Source organism: Gopherus flavomarginatus, chromosome 5 (genome assembly GCF_025201925.1).
Source record: "Gopherus flavomarginatus isolate rGopFla2 chromosome 5, rGopFla2.mat.asm, whole genome shotgun sequence".
In the NCBI taxonomy this organism is placed as follows: Eukaryota; Metazoa; Chordata; order Testudines; family Testudinidae; genus Gopherus; species Gopherus flavomarginatus.
In genome coordinates, this window is record NC_066621.1 from 30,277,361 (window position 1) to 30,298,421 (window position 21,061).

At 52.4% G+C, this 21,061-nt stretch overlaps 1 non-coding gene across 1 annotated transcript; it reads left to right on the top strand.

Moving 5' to 3' along the window:
- The first annotated feature begins 20,705 nt into the window (after positions 1–20,705).
- TRNAK-CUU (transfer RNA lysine (anticodon CUU)) lies at positions 20,706–20,779 on the top strand. Its single transcript has one exon. It is a non-coding gene; the product is annotated as a tRNA-Lys (tRNA).
- The last annotated feature ends 282 nt before the right edge of the window (positions 20,780–21,061 follow it).

Here is a 21,061-nt window from a genome sequence, read left to right on the forward strand (position 1 = left end):
GGATTTTTTTCCCTTTGCTTTCATGGGGGCAGGAGGCAGGGGAACGACATATACTCTGAACAACCCGCGACAATGTTTTTGACCCTTCAGGCTTTGAGAACTCAGCCAAGAATTCAAATGGTTTTTGGAGAGTGCAGGAACTGTGGGATAGCTACTATCCTCAGTCTCCCCTCCCTCCATGAGCGTCCATTTCATTCTTTGACTTTCTGGTACGCTTGTCTCAGTTCCTTAAGTTTCAGCACTGCGTTGAGTCCCTATTGTGGCCTCTGTCCATCATAGCCTTGGAGATTTTTTCAAATGTTTTGGTATTTCGTCTTTTGGAACGGAGTTCTGATAAAACAGATTCATCTCCCCATACAGAGATCAGCTTCAGTATCTCCAGAACAGTCCATGCTGGAGCTCTTTTTTGATTCTGGGACTGCATAGTCACCTGTGCTGATCAGCGCTCCACGCTGGGCAAACAGGAAATGAAATTCAAAAGTTCACTGGGCTTTTCTTGTCTACCTGGCCAGTGCATCCGAGTTCAGATTGCTGTCCAGAGCAGTCACAATGGTGCACTGTGGGATAGCGCCCAGAGACCAATAGCGTCAAATTGCAGCCACACTAACCCTAATCTGACATGGCAATACTGATTTCAGCACTACTCGTCATCAAGGAGGAGTACAGATACCGGTATTAAGAGCCCTTTATATCAATATAAAGGGCTTCTTTGTGTGGATGGATGCAGGGTTAATGTGATTTAATGCTGCTAAATTGGACATAAACTCGCAGTGTTGACCAGGCCAGAGAGAGCAGCAGGTCTCCTCTATTGTTTCCTGCTTTCGTTTCCTTGACTAGTTTCTCCTCTGCACCAACTTGCTGTATTTGTTTGTGAGTCTGACTAGCTCAGTTGGTAAAGTATCAGACTTTTAATCTGAGGGTTCAAGACCTTGGTCAGGTAATAAACTACTCATTATATCTTAAAAATCTTTCTTTCTGGAGTCTTCTTTGATGTTTTTTCTCTTCAGGATTTTGCCTTTTCTAAGAAGGGCCTTTGTGTGTGGGGGATTGAAGGGGCAACTTCCTGACAGCCCCTCTGTCCTTGCAGGCTGGAGGAACAAAGGCCTCTGGGCATATAGCATGTTCCTCCCCTGCACGCACACACACAAAATATCCCTATGGAATTAGAATCACCTGCTGCCTTCCCCTGTTCTTCTGGATCCCTAAATGAGGATACTCTTCTGCCTAAACCCATGTCCCCTCTTTGCCCAGTGCCCCTCAGTCCCAACCCTCAGTCCCTCCTATGCTCACTGCTCCTCACTCCCAACCAGAGCCTGCTCCTCTTCACCCTTCTCCTCTGTCCCAACCCACAACCCCCTCCTATTCCCAGTGTCCCTCAATCTCAACCCACAGCTCCTTCCTTCCCCCCAGCAGCAGATGCTTCAGACCCCCTCAGGAAGATTTTCTTGCAAGGTTTCGTGTATGAGTCTTCATGTGGATTTTACAGTATGTTGGGAATATGTTGGGTTGCTTGCCAAAATGATCACTTTTGGCTGGTGTTGGATTCCCAGTCTCCTTGTTATTGGGACAGGAGAAATAAAGGGTTGTTGTCCTTGTTGTGTGAATCGAGGGCAGCAGAACTGTGCTTGGCAGATCCAGATGGAGGGACTCACCCTCAATTCAATAGCACTTGCTAGGCAGGGGACATTGATTCCAAAGCCAAGTGGGCTAGGGCCTGAGTCCTCATGCTAAAATTTATGTGTTAGACCAACTTTAGGACATGGCGGCTGTGGAGGGGTGAGTGAGTCCCTAGACAACATAGTGAGTATGGTGCCTTCTTATTTTCCCCCTTTTCCACCCAGGATGGCAGATGAACTCTACAGAGGCACCTCTGGGCTTGCACTGACTAAGGACAACAGCTGTGAGTGGGGTGCAGAGAGGAGATGGCTCATGTTAAATGACTTTTGGTTGCTGGACTTACGAACCTTAGGGAGAAGGACACTGCCCAGCTTATTTGTGGGTGGGTCTTTTCCTCATAGTTTAGGTTTATGTGTTGGGGCTGCTGACATGACTTCTGCTAACCCTGGGCTTGCATTGCAATGTAGACGTACCCTGAGAGTGCAGCTATACTGAGATAAAATCCCTGTGGCCTGGCTGGCCTGGGTGATCTGATTTGGGCTCCTGGGGCTCAGGTTGTGAGGCTAAAAACTGCAGTGTAGACATTTGGGCTCAGACTGGAGCCCAGGCTCGGAGACCCTCACCCCTTGTGGAGTCTCAGAGGCTGGGCTCAAGCCCAAGTGTCTACACTGTAATTTTATTACCCTGTCGCACAAGCCCCACAAGCCTGAATCAGCTGACCCAGGGTTTGAGAATAGTGACTTGGGTGTGCTAATGGCAGTGTAGACATAATGCTAGGCTATGTCCACACTGCAATGAAACATCCAGGGCTGCCTCATGCCAGCTCCGGCTCCTGGGGCTTGGGCCGTGGGGTGGTAAATTTGCAGTGTAGACATCTCAGCTCAGGCTCAATACCGGGGTCTGGGATCCCACAAGGTAGGGAGGGAGTTTAGCAAGCAAAAAAGGTAAAATGGCAGTGGAGTATTACCGTGGACTCAGTGGCATTTCTCCATTGGTCTGTCTGCTTTGGGGCAGGGACAATAACACGTCCTGCTGCTTTTGTTGTTTCAAAGGGCGGTTTAGGATTTTCATTCTCAGACACTGGGCACAAAGCAGGACTTAACCCTCAATGCAAATTAAATGAGCTGCCCACAGATTCTGGCAGCCACAATGAGCATTTGGTGCGAGAGCTCAGACCTGCCCCTGTCTCAGAGGGAGGGGATCAGCTGCGAGGGGACTGGTCCACTGTACTATCAGCTCTTATCTCCCAAACTTTCAATAACTCTATTATCAGTGGCTCTGAGCATAATTTAAACCATAAGAAAAACCACACTGGGCTAGGCCGAAGGCCCATCTATCTCTGAATCTTGTTTTTGACAGTAGCCAATACCATGTACCCCAAAAGCCACTCCCCTAGGGACCTGAACCCAGAATCTCCTGCTTACAAGGCAAGTGCTTTAGCCAGCTAAGCCATGGTGCTTGCATCTAGCTAAAACACAGTGTTTGACCACACCTGACTCCCTGCCATCTCCACCAGGACCTGACAAGCTTTGCTTGTGTTTGGATTCTGCAAAACGGAGGAGCAGATGAGGTTTTCCTTCAAGCTGTGTGTGTGTGTGTGTGTGTGTGTGTGTGTGTGTGTGTGTGTGTGTGTGTGTGTGTGTGTGTGTGTGTGTGTGTGTGTGTGTGTGTGTAAATCTTTGGCCAGGTCTGCACTACAAAATTATTTCAGCAGAATTATATTGCTCAGGTCTGTGAAAAACTCACAACTCCCCTTCGGTCGGCAGCTCGTGGCTGGTGTACACACTGCAATGCCACATCTGGTGACAAAACTGCCCTGTTTTGGTGACAAAATAAAACCACTTCGATGAGAGGCCTAGAGCTTTTTGCAGCAAACTTAAAGGGACAGAGTGCCAGTGTAGATGCTGCCGTTCATTATATAACCATAACTGGCCTCCTCCAGTATCCCATAATGCCTGCCGTGAACTCGCCTGCCCTGCATTCTGCTACAGAGCCATGGGACCCTCCCCTTTCATAGCTCCAGGAAGTTCTGACAGCTAAGTCTGCTGCTCTGCTCCTGCAGCCAGGAGCAAATCTCTGCCCTGGATGCTGCTCTGTCCCGCCCTGCAAACACAGAGCAGGTGGCAGGAGCTTTCTTACAGTGGAGTCGGTGGGGCATTAGCATCTGAACTGTGACACCCCCATGATACCCCTTCCTTCGAGGAGGCTCTTACCTTCTAAACAGAGATGGCTGTTTTCTAGTAAAATCACTACAAGGGAAGGAGAAAACTCAAAAGAGGTTCCTCCTGGCACTAACGTCCGTGAACCCAAATACTCTCTCAGTCCTCAAAGAGAGACCTGGAGAAGGAGACTTGCTGAAGCAAAGCCCCAAGGGTCTCAGAGGTTTCCCTGGCCCCTCACCCCTGTCCTGCCTGGCTGATGTCAGCATCTCTCTGTGAGGTCACCACCTCCCCACCACCTTGGACCAATAGTCTGAGGTCCTGCAAAAGGCCTTTGTGATGTCACTGTCACACCCCTCCCTTGCTGTGCCAATGTCCTGCCCCTGGCCTGGACCTTTGGAGATTTGAGCTACTCCCTGTGGATCACCCCACTCCAGGAGTGTTCGTTCTAGGCAGCAAGCCGGCTAGACAGGAAAACATCAGACGCTGCTCCCAATGCTACACTCTGTTTTTCAGGAATTAGTCAATTTTATGGCCGGAAGAGACCATTAGAGCATCTAATCTGACCCCCTGCATATCACAGGCCTCCTGTATGACACAAGAGCTACTTTGGGGGCAAACACATTCAAGAAAGGCATCTAGTCTTCATTAAATGACATCAGGAGATGGTGAATCCACCACTTACCTTGGTAGCTTGTTCCTGTGGTGAATCATCCTCACTGCTGAATTTTTGCGCCCTATTTGTAATATGAATTTCTCTTTTCACTTTTCGGCCATTGGGTCTTGTTATGCCTTTCTCTGCTCGATTAGAAAGCCCTTTAATACCCAGTCTTTTCTCTCCCTGAAGGCACTTCAACACTTCAGTGAAGTCACCTTTCAATCTTCTTTTGATAAGCTAAACAGGTTGAGCTCTTTCACTACTCACTAGAAGGCATTTTTCTCCAGCCCTCAGAACATTTGGTGGCTCTTTGCTGCCCCAGCAGAGCAGTTTGCAGGGACCACTGGAGTGGTTCATGGAATGGCTGGTGGAGTGGAGCGGCTCAAATTCCCTGCTTGCAAGAGGGGAAGTATTGCCTCCTAGAGGCACCCAGGGGGGTGATGTGTAATTGTCCCAGGTCACTGGGTGGGGTCTCGAGCCAGTTTTGTATTGTTTTATTGAAGCAGAACCCCTAGATACTGAACCCAGCCCTTGTTTCTGCCAACTCAGAGGGGCAGAAGAGTTACAGGAATTTATCACACAACCCTCTCTGTTCCCATGGGGAGAATCTAGGGAAGGGGGAGTCATTCCTCACCTGTGCTCCCAGAAGAACTGCTAGGACTCCTTCCTGCCAGCTACTCACTCCTGGATTCACCCTCAGCTCCTGGGATCTTTCTGCTCCAAAGGCTCCAGAGGCCTGGGGTTGGGAGGGCGTCACTGCACAGTCTGAAACACAAGGGAGGATTCTGGAATTGAAGGAAGGAGCAGAAAAAAGAGAGGAAAGAAACAGAGAGAAAACGCCTCATCTCTCTCCCCTCCCCGTCCCAGCAAGAAATGTTACCAAGGATCAGCGTTAGGGCAAATGGTGCCCTGCGTAAAACTTAGACTTTGGCACTTCCCCATCGCCCCAAGACGATCCCCCTCTCCCTTTACCCCCTAGCTCCGGCACTCCCAACCCTTGTGCCTCCTTCACCCCAACTCCTGCCCCCTCCTGTGTCCTAACCCCTACACTGTGTTCCCTTTGCCCTTAACTCCCATACTCCCCTCTTGTGCCACCAACCACTGCCCCCTCCTGAACCCCCTTGACCCCTAACCCCTGCACCCCTTCCTGTGCCACCAGCCACAGCCATCTGCTGCACCTCCTTCACCCCTAACCCCTGCACCCCTTCCTGTGCCACCAGCCACTGCCCCCTCCTGAATTCCCTTCGCCCCTAACCCCTGCACCCCCTCCTGTGCCACCAGCCACTGCCCCTCTCCTTCACCCCCTTCACCCCAACCCCTTCCCCCGCTCTTTTGTCCCCAACCCCTGCTCCCCCTCCTGCACCCACGTGCGGACAGTGATCTGTGTGCATGAAGCAGCTAGCATTGCTCCTCCCTGGGATGCTGCTCCTCCGTGTACCCCTAGGGGCTGTGGGGGTGGGGAGATGAGAAGTGACGTCATCCGAACTCCCTGCATCCAGGTCACTTTCCTCAGCTGGGCTGCATAAGGGGAGGGCAGAGAGCAGCAGCTTCTGATGCTTCTCTCACAGCACAGCCCAGATGGGGAAAGTGACCAGGACGCATGGAGCACATAGTGTTGCTCCTCACTTCCCCCAACCCTCTATGGGCCCATGGAGGAGCATTGGGGCAGGGGAGAGCAGTGAGCACCTTTGCACTGCCACACGGTGCCCTTTGACCCCCTGGAGCCTTGGATGGCTGCTGGGGGCCCCACCCCTACTGCCGGCCAGGCTCCCCAGCACAAGCAGCAGAAAACACAGGGAGACTGGCCCCACACTGAGCAGCGGTAGCCTGAGCGGCACGTAATGGAGGTCGGGGGGGCTCAGTCTCCCCAAACCTTGCATCACCAAGGGGACAGTGGGGCCCATGACTGGGACCCGGACAAATTAGGCCACCCTGCAAAAGTCTCCCCTATGTCAGCCCCAGGGCTGGAGGAGCTCCCACTCCCTGCTACTGCCCAGGGGCTGCAGCAGGGGTACGGAGCTTCTCTGGTCTCAGGGCCGCAGGGGGCAGGGGTAAAGGAGTGACAGGGTGGGGCTGGTGGGGGAAGGGGTGGAACAGATGTGATAGTGGATGGGGCTATGGGTGGAAGGGGGCAGAGCCACACTTCTCCTGCCTCCCAGGTTTGCGGCACCTAAGCCTGCCAGGTAGTCAAGCACCCTCTCTGAGCCACAGCAGCCCTGACAATTGAAAATAGAGGCACCTTAACCCCTGAATTCCTTCAATGTGTCCCCCTCCGGGGTCCAGCTCTGATCACCAGATACTCGGGGCATGTCTATACCACCTGCCGAATCGGTGGGCAGCGATCGATCCAGCGGGGTCGATATATCACGTCTAGTGTAGATGCAATACATCGAGTGCTCTCCCCTTGACTGCTGTACTCCAGCTTGTTGAGAGATGCAGGCAGAGTCTACGGGGAGCTGCAGCAGTCGACTCACCACCACTGTGACATTATGAGTATAATCTAATATCTCATTGAAAGGTGACAGGGCTAGAAAGAGTTAATTAACTCACCTCACCGACTGACCTGACCCATGGGTGAACCTTAAGAACTGCTTAGCAAGATATGTAAATGAACAGAGCTTTGAAATGCAAGTCTGCATTGTTAGAAGTAGAAGGGGAGATTTTTGCTCAGGTCTTGTGATGTAAGCAAACAAGTCTTGTCTGTTGCTATAATTTTAATTCAAAGAGCAAAAAAGGAATATTAACTTTTATGATGGTACTTGAGTGAAATAGTATTATTGTCTATGTGTCTCTTTGAAGGTTGTGGTAACCTCTATTTGAACTGTTTAATGAATAAATTACCCTGTACTAATTGCCAGGATGTTTGGAAGGAGAGCTAAGCCTATTGTTTTCTCAGGCGGAAAGGCTGCTGGAAATGTATAAGAAGCCTGGGACACGATCCTTCTTCATCTCATATCTGCTTTGGGTTTCAAGACGGGGAAACCTTAAGCCACAAGGATTGTGATCCCCAGTCATTGACTGGAGCCACCCTGAATATGGAAATTGGACTATAACCTATGGACTATTTCAAAAAGGACTTTTGGCTACTACAAGCTCACCTCTACTATGTATCTGAACCTCAGGAATTGAATTCAAGTCTATATGTCTATTAATCTTTTAACCAACATTCTCTCTCTTTTCTTTTCTAATACATTTTAGCTTACTTAATAAGAATTGGCTATAGCATGTATTTTAGGTAAGATCTAAGTTGTAATAGATCCTGAGTATGTGGCTGATCCTTTGGGATAGGAAGAATCTTTTCTTTTATATGATGAAGTAAGATTTTCAGGAATCATCATCATATCTGACAGGTGTGTCTGGACGGAGGCCTGAGGCTGGGTACTTTAAGGGAACTGCGTGGCTTAAACTTCTAAGTAACCAATGAGGTACTACAGAAGCTGCTTTGTGCTGGCTTGGTAAATCTAAGTATTGAAATCACCATCAGCATTTGGGATTTGTCTGCCCTGTTTTGTTTGCAGTTCACCCTGATTAAGTGACCTCAGCTGGCTCCCACAGGGAGCACCGTCACACCTACATCCAGGCTGTAGGGGTCCGAGGGATTTTAGGGGCCTTGAGGTGCAAAGATAACTACGTCCAGGCCGTAGGGGTCCCTGGGGGGCTTAGAGAGTTTTTTGGGGGACACAGATACCAATCTCCAGGATCTAGGGGTCCCAGTGGGGTTTAGGGGGTTCATGGGGGGCATAGATACCTACGTCCAGGCTGGAGGCATCCTGGGAGTCTTAGGGGATTTTTGGAGGCCCAGGATACCTGTGTCACGGCTGTAGGGGTACCAGGGGGTCTTAGGGGTTCGAGTGGGCACAGATACGTATGTCCAGGCTGTATCAGTCCCAGGGGCGATTAGAGGTTTTGTGAGGGGCACAGATATCTACATCCAGATTGTAGATGTCCCGGTGGGGGGATAGGGGGGTTGTGGGGGTACAAATACCTACATCCAGGCTGTAGGGTTTCCTGGGCGGTTAGGGGGTTTCTGAGGGGCACATATACCTATGTGCACATTGGAGTGTCCTGGGGGGCTTATGGAGTCTATATGGGGCACAGATAACAATGTTCTGGCTGTATAGGTCCCTGGGGGGCTTAGGGGGCTTGTGAGGGGGAACAGATACCTAAGCTCAGGATGGAGGGGTCTACAGGGGTCTTAGGTGTTTGTTGGGGGGGCACAGATACCTAAGTCCAGGCTACAGGGGTCCCGGAAGGGCTGAGGGTCTGTCACGGAGTGTGGGGGAGTCCGGTCCTGCACCTCTCTTCCTGGGACACAAGGTGACTCTCAGCCAGCCAGTAAAACAGAAGGTTTATTGGACAGCAGGAGTGAAGGATACAGCAGAGTTTGGAGGCACAAGCAGGACCCCTCAATCGAGTCCTTCTGGAGGTTCAGGAAACTTAACTCCCAGTTTCGGATTCCCTGAATTCCAACCACCTAGACCAAAACCGAAACTGAACTAACTCCCTCCAGCCGGCCCCTTCCTGTGTCCAGCTTCCCTGGCAAAGGTGCTGATCCCCTCCCTCCTGCCTAGCTCACGTTACAGGCTGAGCACGTGTCCGGTCCTAAAGTCACCCCCTGCTCTCCCATCCCCCACACAGACAGTCCCTACTCCATCACAGTAATGCCCAGAGCATTTCCCTAATGGAGCAACAGTGACACCGTGTGGCCATGCAGGTTAATGCCCAGAACATTTCCGACATGGAGCAACAGTGACTCCCTGTGGCCACGCAGGGTAATGCATACAGCATTTCTCTCATAGAGGAACAGTGACGCCGTGTGGCCACACAGGGTAATGCACAGAGCATCACACCTACGTAGAGGCTGTAGAGATCCCTGCTGGGGCTTAGGGGTAGTGAGGGGCACAGATAGCTACGTCTAGGCTGGAGGGATTCCGGTGGGGATTAGGGACTTCACAGGGGACACAAATATCTACATCCGGGCTGGAGAGGTCCCTGGATGGCTTAGGGGGTTGTGGTGAGCACAGACACATACGTCCAAGCTGTAGTGGTCCCTGGGGGTTTAGGGAGTTGGTGAGGGGCACAGAAAGCTATGCATGGTCTGGAGGGATCCCTGGGGGACTTAAAGAGTTGTGGTTGTGCAGATACCTATGTCCTGGTTGGAGGGGGCCCTGGGGAGCTTAGGGGGTTTGTGTGGCATACACATAGCTACTACCAGGCTGATGGGGGACCTATGGGTCTTAGGGGGCTTGTGGGAGGCAGATATACCTATGTCCAGGCTGGAGAAGCCCTGGTGAGGGCTTAGGGGGTTCCTGGAGGTCACAAATATCTACTTCCAGGCTGGTGGGGTTGTGGGGGTATTTGAGAGTTGTGGGGGGGGCACAGATACCTATTTTGAGGCTGTAGGGGTTCCAGGGTTGCTTTGGGGCATTTTGGGGTACAGATACCTATGTCCATGCTTTAGGGTCGCTGGGAGGATCAGTGGGTTTGTGAGGGTGCACAGATATCTACTTCCAGGCTATAGGGATGTTGGTGGGGCTTACGGGTTTGTGGGGGGCACAGATACCTTCACCCTGGCAAGAGGGGTCCTGGGGGTTTTAGGGTGGGTAGGAGGAGCTCAGATAACTATGTCGAGGCTGGAGGGGTCCCATCGTGGCCTAGGGGGTTTGTGAGGGGCACAGAGACCTGCGTCTAGGCTGGAGGGGTTTCGGGGGTCTTAGGAGGGTTGTGGGGTCTGAGATACCTATGTCTAGGCTGGAGGGGTCTCGGGGGTGATTAGGTGTTTTGGGGCTAAGAGATACCTACATCCCGATTGTAGGGGTCCCTGGGTAGCTTAGGCGCTTTGTGGGGGTCACAGATACAAACATCCATGCTGTAGTGGTCCTGAGGGTCTTTTTGTGGCTCTGGGCGTCACAGATACCTACCAACAGGCTGGAGGGGTCCCGTGGGTATTAGGGGTTTTATGGGGCTTACAGATGCCTACATCTGGTCTTGCGGGTTCCCTGGGGGGCTTAGAGGTTTGTGGGGAGCACAGATACCTTTATCCAGGCTAGATGGGTCCCGGTGGGATTAGGGGGTTGTGGGGAGCACAGATACCTATGTAAGCAGAAGCAGGATGAACTCTACCTTGACATCTGGTGGTGAATTATGGAGAGTGTAGAAAAGAATTTCAGGGGCTGATCGTTTTTGCATAGGCACACCCACCCCTCCTGACACGGCAACGACAGCCTGGGATGGCTGCTTTGGCAGCTGTGGTATCCCCGGTTTATTTGTTGTTGGGGCATGAGATGTGGAGTGTTGTCACCCTGATTGTGTGGATGAGGAACTGTGAAACTGCTTTGAGACAGAGATTCTCACCATCACTTGAGTAGCACTCGTTAGACAAGGGAGTGAGCTTCTTGGGTGAACCAAAAACATGAATTGCACTTTCTTCTCTTTTAGGAGTATAGTTGAAATTTGATTCTTTTAACAGTTGAAGTTCTAGGTTCCTGAGCTGAAATCACTAAAGAGCTTTGTTAACCAGTGAAAGAGTCTGAAGTTATATTGTGGAGCAGAGCTGCTGACAAAGAAAAGCAGTTTGTGGAATGATTGGAATAGCCCACGGAATGAGATGAGCTGAGTAGCTTTTTAGGACAGCTGGAGCAGTATACTGGTCGGCTGGCAGAACAGAGTAGCTGGTGGACCGAGCTGAGCAGTTCATGGGGAAGGCGGAAGCAGAATCCCATAGAGAGACAGGGCAGTCAGCAGTGGACCACGTAAAGTGCTCCTTTCTACCCAGGCTGGCAGGGGGAAAAACCCCAGATAGACTCTTGAACTCTGGGGTTGCGCAACTGTGGGTGATTTGGGGGTTGCTGGACTCTTGAAACATTTGAGGAATTGGACTTTGGAGTCTTGGGGTGATTTGGGGATTGCTAGACTCAAGAGCCCAGGGAAAATGACACGGTCTAATTGAGATGTTTTCCCAATTTAATGCTATGTTGTTTATCTCACGTTATTAAACATTTTCTGCTACACCCAGACTCTGTGCTTGCGAGAGGGGAAGTATCGCCTCTTTGAGGCACCTAGGGGTGCGTATGTAAAATTTTCCCATGTCACTGGGTGGGGGCTCGAGCTGGTTTGCATTACCTAGTAGGGAAGGGACCCCTATGTATTGAACCCAGTCCTTGCTGCTATCAATTCAGTCTGGCAGAAGGGTTCCACCTACATGCAGGCTGAAGGGGTCCCTGGGAGGCTTAGGGGGTTCGTGGGGGGCACAGATACCTACGTCCAGGCAGCAGGGGTCCCACAGGGGCTTAGGGGGTTAGTGGGGGGCACAGATATTTATGTCACGGAGTGTGGGGGAATCCGGTCCTGCACCCCTCTTCCTGGGACACACAGTGACTCAGCCAGCCTGTAAAACAAAAGGTTTTTTTGGCCAACAGGAATGAAGGACACAGCAGAGCTTTTGGGCACAACCAGGACCTCTCGATCGAGTCCTTCTGGGGGTTCAGAAAGCTTAGTTCCCAGTTTGGGAATCCCTGAATTCCAACAACCCAGCTCCAAACCAAAACTAAACTAACTCCCTCCAGCTGGCCCCTTCCTGTGTCCAGCTTCCCAGGCAAAGGTGCTGACCCCTCCCCGCTGCCTAGCTCGAGTTACAGGCTTAGGTCCTGTCCCTCACCTTACGTCACCCCCTGCTCTCCCATCTCCCACACAGATAGTCCCTACTCCACCAGGGTCCCTACCCGTGGGGCCCCTAACCCTGGCTCCTGGGGCCCTACCCCTGTACCCCTTACTCTAGCTCCAGTTGCCATACCCATTGGCCCCTAACCCTAGCTTCAGAGGCTCCATCCCTGGGGCCCCGAACAATAGCTCCAGGTGCCCAACCCGTGGGGCCCATAGCCCTTCTTTCAGGGGCCCTACGAGTGGGCACCTAATCCTAGCTCCAGAGGCCTTAAGAGTGAGACCTCTAACCCTAGCTCCAGGGGCCCCACCCCTGGGACCTCTAACCTTTGCTAACTGGGCCACATCCCTGGGGCATCTAACCCTAGCTATAGGGACACTGCCCAAGGGGTCCCAAACCATAGCTCCAGAGGCCCTACACGTGGGGCCCCTAACACTAGCTCCAGAGTCCCTACCTGTGGGACCCCTAACTCTAGCTCCAGGTGCACTACCCCTGGGGCCCCTAATGCTAGCTCCAGAGGCTATACCCATGGGGTCCCTAATCCTAAATCCAGGGGTCCCATCAGTGGAGCCCCTAACAGTAATTCCAAGTACCCCATACCTGAGGCCACTAACCCTAGCTCCAGGGGCCCTACCCATGGGGCCCGTAAACCTAGCTCCAGGAGCCTTACACGTGAAGCCCCTAACCATAGCTCAAGAGGCCCTAACTGTGCGGCCCCTAACCCTAACTCCAGGGGCCTTACCCGTAGGGCCCCTATCCCTAGGTGCAGGGGCCCTTCAACCTGGGGCCCCTATCCTTAGCTGCAGGGGCCCTACCAGTCAGGCCACTAACGCTATCTCCAGAGGCCCTTCACGTGGGACCCCTAACACAAACTCCAGGGGTCCTACCGTTTAGGGCCCTAACCCTAGCTGCAGGGGTCATACCCATGGTGCCCATAAACTTATCTCCAGGTGCCCCATCCCTGGGGCCCCTAACCCTAGCTTTAGGGACCCTGCTTGTAGGGCCTCAAACTATAGCTCCAGGGGCCCTACCCATTGGGATCCTAACCCTAGCTCCAGAGGCCCTACCCTTTCCTGGCTGGACATGTGCGAAGGATAAAACATACATCCTAAATGAAACAATCTGACTTTTTATTATGGAGAAAAAACAAGTTTTAAAACGTTTATATGTTGGAGGACTTGGCCATACAGTATCTGAGGCTGAACTGCAGGAAAGATTCAGCAAGTTTGGAAATGTTACAGATGTGGAAATTGTTATCAGGAAAGATGACCAGGGGAACACTATGAAGACTTTTGCTTATATCAACATTAGCATTTCTGAAGCAGATCTTAAAAGATGTATGTCTGTTTTAAATAAACCTCTCAACTCAGCTACAGTGCTCTACCCCTGGGGCCCCTAACCCTAGCTACAGGGGCCGTACCCATTGGGCTGCTAACCCTAACTCCTTAGACCCTACCTGTGAGGCCCCTAACCCTAGCTCCAGGGGCCCTAACCGTGAGGTCTCTAACACTTGCTCCGGGGGCCCTACCACTGGGGACCCTAACCCTAGTTCCACGGACTCCTTCCATAGGGCCCCTAACTCTAGCTCCAGGGGCCCTACCAGTGGGACCCCTAACCCTAACTGCAGGGCCCCTACCTGTGGGCCCCTAACCCTAGTTCCAGAGGCCTTACCCGTGAGACCCCTAACCCTAGCTCCAGGGGCTCTACCAGTGGGACCCCTAACCCTAACTGCAGGGCCCCTACCTGTGGGCCCCTAACCCTAGTTCCAGAGGCCTTACCCGTGAGACCCCTAACCCTAGCTCCAGGGGCCCTACCAGTGGGACCCCTAACCCTAACTGCAAGGCCCCTACCTGTGGGCCCCTAACCCTAGTTCCAGAGGCCTTACCCGTGAGACCCCTAACCCTAGCTCCACGGGCCCTACCACTGAGGCTCATATCCCCAGCTCCAGAGGATCTACTCCTAGGGTTCCTAACCCTAGCTCCAAGGATCCTACCCATGGGACCCCTAATGGAAATTCCAGGGACTCTAACCCTTTAGGAACTAACCCTACCTCCAGGGGCCCCATCCCTGGTTTCCCTAACCCAGCTCTAGGGGCCCTACTCGTGGGGCTTCTTCCCCTAGCTCCAGGGGCCCTACCCGTGGTTCCCCTAACCCTAGCTCCAAGGGCTCTACCCGTGGGACCTTACCCTAGCTCCAGGGGCCGTCCTCGTGGTGCCCCTAACACTAGGTCCAGAGGCCCCACCCCTGGGAACCCTAACCCTAGCTCCAGGGGCCCTACATGTGGGAATCATAATCCTAGTTCCAATGGCCCTACCTATGGGACCCTAACCTTAGCTCCCGGGGCCCTACCCCTTGGGTCCGTTATCAAAGATCCAGGGGCCCTACCCCTGAGCCGCTAACCCTATCTCCAGGGGTCCTCTCCGTGGGGCCCCTAACCCAAGCTCCAGGGACCCGACCCCTGCATCCCCTAACCCTAGCTCCAGGGGCCCCATACCTGGGGCTCCTAACCCTAGTTCCAAGGTCCCTACCCGTGGGGTCCCTAACACTTGCTCCAGGCACCCTGCCCGTAGGGCCCTTACCTTAGCTAAAGAGGCCCTACCCGTGAGGTCCTTAGCCCTAGCTCCAGAGACCCCACCCCCTGGAAACCCAAGCACTAGCTCCAGGGGCCCCACCCACGCGAACACTAACCCTAGCTCAAGGGCCAAGTCCCTGGGGCCCCAAATCCAATCACCAAGGGCCTTAGCCATGCGCCCACTAACTCTAGCTACAGGGGATCTACGCATGGAACCACTAACCCAATTTCCAGGGGCCCTACCAATGGGGCCCCTGTCCCTAGCTCCAGTGTCCCAACCCATGGGACCCCTATCCCTAGGTCCAGGGCCCACCCCTAGGACCCCTAACCCTAGCACCATGAGCTCCAGCCCTGGGGCCCCTAATCCAAACTCTAGGGTCCCTTCCTGTGGGGCCCCTAACCCTAGCTCCAGAGGCCCTACCCATGCGACCACTAACCCTAGCTATAGGGGCCTTACCCCTGTGTCCGCTAACCCTAGCTCCAGATGCCATATGCGTGGGCCCCAACCCTAGCTCCAGGGGCCTGACCCCAGTACCCTTAACCCTAGCTCCAAGGGCCCCATCCCTATGGCTTCTAATCCTAGCTCCAGGGGCCCAACCCATGGGGATCTAACCCTAGCTACAGAGTCCTTACCCGTGGGACTCCCAAACTTAGCTCCAGGGGCTTTACCATTGGGGCCCCTAACCCTAGCTGCAGGGGCCATACCCGTCAGGCCCCTAAACCTATCTCCAGGCGCCCCACCCCTGGGACCCTTTACCCTAGCTTCAGGGGCCCCATCCCTGGGGCCCTTAACCCTAGTTCCAGGGGCCCTACCCATGGGGCTCCTATCCCTAGCTTCAGGGACCCCACCCGTTGGGCCCGTAACCCTAGCTCCAAAGGCCCTACTTTTGTGACCCCTATCCCTAGCTCCAGGGGGCATACCCCTTGGGCCCCCAGTCCTAGCTCCAGGAACCGTACTCGTGGGGCCCCTATCCCTAGTGTTAGGCCTGAATAAAGATATTGCAGACAAAACCAGGTATGCCAACCTGACCAAAGTCAGGCTAACAGAGGTTTTTGGGTAATTCCTGAGTGGAAAACACTGAGAAGCAGCAGCATGTCTCACAAGCGCTGGGAAAAAGTGAGATAAGCGAGAAGCTGCATTCCTGGCATAGTACCAGATGTGCTGTGTTAGGGCAGCTCCTTTGAAGAACTGATAAGAGCCCTACTTTCCCAGCCTCCTTGTTTTCACTCCCTGGTTTTGTTCGTTGTTTGTTTTTAACTCCCCTACATTTCTAACTTTAGGTATGTATGTATACTAAAGGTGTCTAGTTTCTAGAGACAGAACTGTCTATATAGGCTTATACTAAGATTTAAAGAGCGGGCTGGTTCTCTCGGGAGACGAGCTGCTCTATATTGAATTGTGCACTTGTCAATAAAGAGCTTTTGATCGGACCTTGCTGGTGGTGTCTGTCTCTCTCGCGGTCAGACAACTAACTTTGCCATCTGGGGGTTAGAGTCCCTGACACTAGCTCCAGGGGCTCTATCCCTGGGGCCCCTGACACTATCTCCAGGGGCCCTACCCGTGGGGACCCTAACCCTAGCTCTATGGGACCTCCCCATGGGGCCCCTAGCCTTAGCTCCATGGGCTCTACCCGTGGGGACCTTAACCCTAGCTCCAGGAGCCCCATCCTTGGGGCCCCTAAATCTAGCTCCTGAGCTCCTGCCCGTGGGGCACCTAACCCTAGCTCCAGAGGCCCTTCCCTTAGGATCCCTAACCCAAGCTTCAGGGGCCCTATCCGTGGGGCCCCTAACCCTAGCTCCTGAGATCCTACCTGTGGGATCTCTAACCTTAGCTCCTGGCTTCGTGCCCATTTGACCCATAATCCTAGCTCCAGGGGACCTACCCGTGGGACCCCTAATCTTAGCTCCAGGGGCCTTACCCCTGGGGTGCCTAACCGTACCTTCAGGGGCCCTACCCGTGGGGCCTCTAACCCTAGTTCCAGGGGCCCCACTCCTGGAACCCCTATCCCTAGCTCCATGGGTCCCATCTCTGGGGCTCCAAACCCTAGCTGCATGGGCCCTACCCGTGGGTCCCCTAACTCTAGCTTCAGGGGCCCTACCAGTGGGACCCTAACCCTAGTTCCATGGGTCCCACCCCTTGGACCCCTAACCCTTGCTCCAAAGGCCCCATTGCTGGGGATCCAAACCCCTGCTCAAGGTGCCCTGCCCATGGGGCCGCTAACCCTAGCTCCAGGGGCCCCACCCCTAGACACCCAAACACTAGCTCCAGGCACCCCACCCCTGGGACCCCCAACCCCTGCTCCTGTGGCCCCGTCCCTGGGGCTCCTAGCCCTAGCTCCAGGGTCCCTACATGTGGGAACCCTAACCCTAGCTCCAAGGGCCCTTCTCGTGGGACCCTTAACCCTATCTGCAGGCCCTGTACCCTTGGGTCCCCTAACCCTAGCTTCAGAGGCCCTACCCATGGGGCCCTTTACCCTGGGTCAAGGGGCCCTATGCATGGGTCCCCCAACCCTAGCTCAAGGGGCCCTATCTCTGGGGCCCCTAAACCTAGCTCCAGGGGCCCTGCCCGTTTGACCCCTTTGCCTAGCTCCAGGGTCCCTTGAAACACTTGGGAAAATGTGTTTGACTGTTCAGGCATTGGGAGCTCAGCTAAGAATGCAAATGCTTTTCAAAGACTGCGGGGACTGTGGGATCGCTGGAGTCCTCAGTCTCCCCTCCCTCCCTCCATGAACGTCCATTTGATTCTTTGGCTTTCCGTTACGCTTGTCACGCAGCACTGTGCTGAGTCCCGGCTGTGGACTCTGTCTTTTATAGCCTGGAGATTTTTTCAAATGCTTTGTCATTTCGTCTTCTGTAACGGAGCTCTGATAGAACAGATTTGGCTCTCCATACAGTGATCAGATCCAGTACCTCCCAGACGGTCCATGCTGGAGCTCGTTTTGAGTTTGGGACTGCATCGCCACCTGTGCTGATCAGAGCTCCATGCTGGGCAAACAGGAAATGAAATTCAAAATTCACGGGGCTTTTCCTGTTTACCTGGCCAGTGCATCCGAGTTCAGATTGCTTTCCAGAGCGGTCACAAGGGTGCACTGTGGGATACCGCCCGGAGGCCAATACTATTGAATTGCGGCCAACTAACCCTAATCCAACATGGAAATACCGATTTCTGCGCTACTCCCCTTGTCGGGGAAGAGTACAGATATCGGTATTAAGAACCCTTTATATTGATATAAAGGGCTTCATTGTGTGGACGGGTGCAGGGTTAATTCGTTTTAATGCTGCTAAATTCGGTTTAAATGCGTAGTGTAGATGAGGCCTAAGAAAGCGGCTGTTTGACCTACAAACAACGACAAAGTAAAACCTGCAAGAGCAGCCTTTCAGTTCAGAGGCCTGATAATAAAATGTTACTAATAACTGATGAAAGAGTTACAAACGACTCAAAACCATATTCAGAACAAATCAAATGGGAACACAGACAACACCATTTTTCTTCACTGCTCTTCAACCACGATATTCTCCCCATAGGGAGGTCCACCGCTCCTGGGGGTTTAGTGCCACAGTAACAGGGTGATGTGTCCAAGGGATGGAGGAAGCTGCTATTCCATCTCCCTAGTCCAAAAATCAGTTTAATAGCTAGTCCTGAGATAGAGGAAGTATCAGTTATTAAAGTCATAAGAACTAATTTAACATTGTGATTCCAGCCAATGTTAAAATGAACTAACATTCAGGTTAATAGAAACATTTCTAGTCCTCTGCATAGAACGCTCAAATGATGCAAATATAGCAAGTTTGCTTTAAAAAGTCATAAAAGGGGTGTCATCCAGAATCTGACACTTGGTGAAACGTAAGTCTAGAACACACAACCAGTTTGGGGATTGTGCTCTGCTTCTTAACAATCTGCCCTGAGGTTGCCACTCACAGTCACAAGCTACTCCAGATGGCTGGGGCCCTCTCATGGATCAGTAACTGGTTAGCAGCTTGGAAAGAAAGAGTAGGACTAAATAGTCGTTTTTGCAGTGGAAAGGGGTAAATAAAAGGCTACCAAAGTGTGAGACAAGGCTACAGACATTAGGGCTGGTCAGTTTAGACAAGACCGTAGAGCACCAATTCTCAACCAGGTGTCTGCCAAAAGAAACCAGGCTTGACCCACATCCCCAAGCCACCAAGCCTACCTGCCTGCATTGAAGGGGGAGAGAAAGGGCACAACAAAAAATTGCAGCATCAATGCAGAAGAGAGAACTCTTCCCCTGCCATTATCAGTAAGGGTTGCCTCACAGCCACTGATTCCCTGAACAAAAATAGCAAAAGTCCAACCACAATTCTACTTCCTTTCCACTACAAGAGATAATGGGTGGGAGCTGCTCTCTTGAGACTGTCCTGCTGCTGCCCAGGCACATGGCAGACAGAGCTGGGCCCGCAAGCCGAGGGTTTTGATCGCTTGAAGGCCCAGAGGGAAAAGAGACAAATACTCGTGTATCAGAGAATGGCTTTGATCCATTGACCTCTGGGTTATGGGCCCAGCACGCGTCCGCTGCATTACTCTGCTGGCTCTTTACTCTCCCTGCACCCAGCCACCTCTATCTGGATTAGTGCCTTACGAGCTCTCACGCTGGCAGGCATATGCGCCGACTGCTAGGCAACTGCCCTGGTCACAGGCTTTTACAGCTTCTAAAGGTTAAAAAGGATCTATTTGGGGTTTGGACCCCATTGGGAGCTGGGTAAGTGAGTGCCGGAGACGGGAGTACTACTTAAACTGTTTTCAATTAAGCCTTCAGCTCATGGGTGATGAGGTTCAGCCTTTGATCCGTGTCTGCAGCAGGCAAGCGCCTCTGGCTCAATCGGCCCCGACCCTGCCCCCACTGTATTAGCAGACTAAAACCTGGAGCAAAGGCACACGCCTTGCAAGGGAACAGGAGCCGGGATCTCGAACAAATGTCAACATTTTAGTAAGATGACGTTCAAAGAAGAAAAAGGTGTACGGTACAGCATTTAGGTGTAGAAGTTTCTGGTGATCAGGGAACAATGTACAGATTACCCAGGGGGTGCGAAGTTCGGTTTAAGATCGTGTGGCATAAGGAATACAGAATCTACAATAGCCCTGACTGGGGGTAAAAGGTTAACGTACAGACACTGAGTTAGGAGGGTATGTTGTCCATGTGAGGGCTACGTTCAGGTGTGGAGTTTAAGAAGAGGGTACGACAATGAGAATGGATTCACCCGCGTTTGGTGAGTTTTAACATTCAGTGTTTTTTAATCTTTGCCACAATCTAGTTTAAGCAGGGTCGGTATGAACTCTACCCTGCCATCTGTTGGTGATCTGTTGTAAAGGCCTTTTGGGGTTGATGTCATTTGCATGGTTACACCCACCCCAGATTGCATGAGAGGAGTGCTTGTCCAAATGGTCATTTCAGCTGCTGTGGGATCCCCAATCTCTTTGTTATTGGGGCAGGAGTAATCAAGTGTATTTTCCTGTTTAGTTTGGATCAAGGAGAGAGTAACTGTACCTGACATTTGAGGCCTCAGAGCTTGCCCCTCGCCTGGAAAGGACTCATCATTAAGGGGTATGGGTTCCAAAACCTCCCCCCTCCCCAAGTGTGTGGGAAGTAGAAATGGATGTTTGTTCTTGGTCTGGTTGATTTTGTGTCTGGTGTCTAAAGACAGAAATATTTTTAAATATCTTTAGAATTGTTGTTAGTGCTGAAGTTTCTCATCTTAAAGTTATGCTATTAGATTTCTTCTACAGTATATTTTGGTGCTGAAAGGTAAAAGGTTGCTCTGTGTGTGCTGTTATGGAGTGAAGTAACAAAGGTTGGTTGCAGAGAGGGTGCATGTGCCACCCCAGCTGTGGTCCCAGAGTCCAGAATTTGCATAAACTCACCCCCTTACCTGTGACTAACAAGCTTGCCCTGCTAACTCTTCCAGCAAAACAGGCCAAAGAAAGTGTATTGCTGTTGCTTGTCCAACCACTGCATGCATGTGCTAGACCGGACCCTGAGCTGATTCCTGACTGTTGTGCTCCATACAGCCTGGCCTGTCTGTGTCTCTGTGGTGCAATGGGTCAGCACGTTTGGCTCTTAACTGAAAGGATGGTGGTTCAAGCCCACCCAGGGACAGTGATAAGCCTGTGCTACTTCCTTGCTTTCCTGCGGGCAGGGCCGGCTTTAGGCCAATTCAACCAATTCCCCTGAATCGGGCCCCGCACCCAAGCCCTGCTGGTGCACTGTACTAGGGTGGCCCAGCTTCCCCAGAGGGCAATTTTAAGGGCCTGGGGCTCCCAGCAGGGACTGGAGCCTCAGGATGTTTAAATTGCCACCAGAGCCCCACTGCTGGAGACTTGGGGGCTATTTAAAAAGTCTGGGGCTCCCCTTGCTTCTACCGCCCAGGCCCTTTAAATA